At 40.6% G+C, this 4,322-nt stretch overlaps 1 long non-coding RNA gene across 1 annotated transcript; it reads right to left on the reverse strand.

The window, feature by feature from the left end:
* Window positions 1–3,489: 3,489 nt before the first annotated feature.
* Window positions 3,490–4,322, reverse strand: LOC139983389 (uncharacterized). The gene is made up of 2 exons (XR_011798647.1): window positions 4,263–4,322; window positions 3,490–3,849 (listed from the first exon to the last, which is right to left on the reverse strand). It is a non-coding gene; the product is annotated as an uncharacterized lncRNA (long non-coding RNA).

Raw genomic sequence — 4,322 nt, forward strand, 5'->3', positions numbered from 1 at the left:
TATATTAATATATTACAAATTTCATTAAGTGGGTAGACAGTTACTGCGGAAGTGTTGAAGGGACATCGCTGTGACAACTTTCTGACTCTCGAACTATTTTAAAGAAAGACTTTCATGATTTTGATTTTGATACTGCTGGAACTTCATACTTCTTATCACGGCTTCAGTGTCACATATCGGAAGAAATACATTCGTCTCTGACGGGACAGAGCTAAAATTTGATGGAATATTTTTTTCCCAAAATGGTCCTTTTAACGCTCTGTATAGTAACCGCATATTAAATGATCGAAATTCTAAAACCATTCATTATGATCAGTTGAGTACGACAAGAAATAGAAAAGTAATGAACACAAACAAACTATAGAATACGGGCGGAGTTAAACTTATATCGGAATCAACTGCACATATACCACATAGCGGCTTTTTGTGAGAAACACCAGCTTAAATGTGTTAACAAGCTTTAATCTGATGCCACAAGCTTAAATATTTATAGCGCTTTTCCGTAGATATTGAAAAACTCAAAGCAGTTAATAGTTCAATGCCCCCCACCCCTCCCACCTCACCCCCTTCCCCATCCTCCCTAAAAGTAAAAAGAATGTGGAAAAAAGGGGGAAAAAAAACGATTTGATAATAGCAAGTAAGTACCACGGACAATGACAAAATAAGGTAAGAAACAAAAGATAAGGTTCCAACTAACTTAAAGCCCTATAACGTATACGTGTAATGAGAACCGTAGCAAGCGACCATATTGTACAGTGACGTAATGGTAAAGAAGAGGGCGCAGTTCATATTTCATCACGCAGTATCTTCCGCTATTTACTAGGCGTAACACATGTAAATTCATACAGTCTCGCATTGTGACAATGTATGGAACGCGGAAAGGGTCAACGTGAGGCGCCGTCCACTCAGAAATGGTCGTTCACTCAGAAACCGTCCACTTAGAGATCGCCGCTCAAATACAGCAGCCGTCCATTTTCAAATCGTCGTTTAACGTGAGGCGCCGTCCACTCAGAGAGTGTCGTTGATACACAGACCGTCTACTCAGAGATCGCTGCGCAAACACAGCAACCGTCATCCTTTCAGGAACCGTCCATTCAGAAATGATCGTAACTTAGAAACCGTCGCGACTGAGAAATTGTCGTTACTCAGAAATCGTCGATTCAGAGATGGCTGCCTCAGAGATCGTCCATTCAGAGATGGTCGTTCTACTATAACAGCGCTGGGTTCGGGGCGGGAGCACAGACGTGTACGGTAAATAAGCCGCGCCTACTTAATGTATACGTGAATAGCCATTGTAAAGGGGAGGACGAATTCTAAGTAGGCGGCAGCTCAGCATCGACCGGCGATTTCTGAGTGGACGATTTATGAGTCAACGGCCATTTCTGAAATGAACGGTTTCTGCAGTTCAACGGCCATTTCAAAATGGGCGGCTGCTTGTATTTGAGCAACGATCTCTGAGTAGACGGTATCTGAGTGAACGACCATCTCTGAGTGGACGGCGCCTCACGTTGACCCTTTCCGCGTTCCATAATATGAACCTTAATTGTGTTCACCGTACGTGTGAATAAACTAAGTGACTTGTACAGTCTTAATATCGAATAGTTAAATAACGTACTCTCGAGGATACGCTAAAGATTACAAGATACATTCCAAGTAAACTTCCTCTTCTTCTTAGTAATGTCTATACTGACAGAAATAATACACGCGACTTTCTTTTTTCTATTGGCAAGTGGCAAGATCCACTTCTATTTTGCCCGATGGTGATTGCGATGGCGATTATCATTATCATGACTATGATTATGACTATGAATATGACTACGATGCATGTGAGCTTGTCACCGTCGGCACTCTTATACAGTTGTAGTCGAGAGGACCCAATTCCTGTCATTAACTTAATTGCAAATATTGCAATTTGTTGTACAGAATGCAACGATGATCCAATATTTGTGGAAAATGACTTTGTGGTGACTTTTTTGGTTTGCCACTTAAAATCAAAATCATTTCTACCATTGCCGATCGAAATTTCCCATTGCTTCCCCGTCCCCTCCGACCCCGGGCCAGATTGAAATACCCAATCCAACATCATTAGCCTCTGTACACAGACAACATACACTGTGCCCACATTCGGGGCCAAAACGAATAAGAACGCACTCGAAGTGATCTCGATCTCAAATCAGCGAAAAGGTGCATATGAACGCTGTCGTGATTGTTGTAGTGCGCGTGCGCGTGCGCGCTACAATATTGGCATGACTGGCAAGTGAACGATACCTACATGGCTATTAGTCTCTGTTACATTTGCAGTTTCAGAGGCTAGCTGCGTAGCCAAACTTATTCTGAGTCTGTCACAGCGGTCACAAACGCCCTCACTTTGTAGGTACCTACATGACTACACTCCCTGTGTGTTGTCCGCCCAAACAATAACACTATGAACAACCGAAAAGTTCTTTCTAACACTGCAAGCACTTCACGCGCACTATACAATACTGCGTATTTGCAGGCAAATGCAGTTCTAGTTTAATAGCGTGTTTTACTTTGAGTCTTCTGTACATGGTTATTATAAATAACGATGCTACATTCCAGGCGGGAATCACAAATGTGGCGGTCGATAGCGACTGAACTGCGAGAACTGTACTTACTGTACAATTGATATTTGGGTATCTGACGATATTTTAATATTTAGAAGCACAAATTCTTCGGAAATTCCTAAAACCATCATTCGTGACTAATTATTTGAAAGGAATAAGGCTGGTCAAACAAATAATGGTTGTTTCTTGAACAAAAAGAGACGTTTATATTAACTTCGCTCAGCAAGCTAAACAGGTTTCTTCACGGACGCTTTATTAGTAACAGCATTTATAGCTTGGTTATTCACAGCTCTCTCTCCACCTCTCTCCACACCTCATTCCACCCACCTCTCTCTCTCTCATTTTATCTCTCTCTCATGTGACTGATTATATTTGTGTTGAACTGAAAGGCTGTCAAAGGTTGTCCCAACTTCGCAAGAGCCAGCAATCTTACTGACAAGTGGTTCTTTGCCAACCTTCTATCGCAATTATATATATATATATATATATATATATATATATATATATATATATATATATATATATATTTTGAGAACTATAGTTAATTTGGAGAATATGTTGGGTGGAACCCCCTTTCACAAAAAAAAAACAACAATAATAGAAAACGTGCATGTTTATCGAAATACCAAAAACAAACTACATTTGATGAGAATAAGAAAACTAAGGTTCTTGGTATCTCGACAAACTTTTCCTTCTCTCCATCTCTACAGCGACTATACCCGGTTAACTTGGTGGTAACAAACTATACTAAATGCCAAGTTTTTGTTTCTTTCAAGTAGCCTATATTCAGGCTACGAGGGTGGATCCAAGATTTTGAACAGGCATGGGTGCGACCTTGCGAGCGTTCAAACAATCCGGGGTGTGGGCGTCCTCCCCCAGAGAAACAAAACACAAGCAAAATAAATATTTGTGACGGGAAAGTCCCCCTCCAATCAGTACCTGGGTTTAATGAGTGGTTCATCTTGGACGGAAAAGATAAGGCTACAAAAGCTTAACAATTTCCGATTCCGAGCATCTCCTTGAATTTCCCAAATTTAGCCGTACAGTTAGAATCATCGTTCTTTATATTCTCTTAAGGTTTACGTCAATTTCTTATCTAAGGTTCCATTCAGCCTCGTCTTCACTTGGCCTCAATAGATTTCTTCTTTTTCTAGGATGTCTCAATATGAGCGTCGGCTTTCGGCCTTAGTATTTGCGATCTTTTTCTTTCTTTGCGGTTTCTCGTTCAGCTTGTAATTTTCTTTCCCCTTGCCTCTTTTGCCATCTATAAAGATTTGTATTTGTATGTATGTATTTTAGATCCTCCTGCAAGCAGGAACTCGCGAAGAAGCCTCATTGGATTATCAAAGCCGCAAGCTGACCGAAGTCAGTCTCTTACAGTCATATTTGACGTCCATGATTATGAATTGTCAATTGTCAACAACTCTGTAACTGGACGACATACATTAATCTGGGAGTGACTCGAACCTGGGACCTTATGATTGAAAGGCACCGGCGTTAACCACTGAGCTAACACTCCTATGATTTATACTCCTATGATATACAGTCCAAGATATACTAAAGCAACCACATTAGTGCGTAAAGTAATGAGTCACAATGACGGTGGATATACTGATTTTCTTTCTTTTGAACTAAAATTTTACGTAAGCTTTGCATAATAAAACAAGAGCAACTTACGGTTTTGCTTGCGTTCGGTTCAAGCCCGAGAAAGGAAAATAAAAGAGCACGTGGCTATAC

The sequence above is a fragment of the Apostichopus japonicus genome, chromosome 2 (genome assembly GCF_037975245.1).
Source record: "Apostichopus japonicus isolate 1M-3 chromosome 2, ASM3797524v1, whole genome shotgun sequence".
Classification (NCBI taxonomy): Eukaryota; Metazoa; Echinodermata; class Holothuroidea; order Aspidochirotida; family Stichopodidae; genus Apostichopus; species Apostichopus japonicus.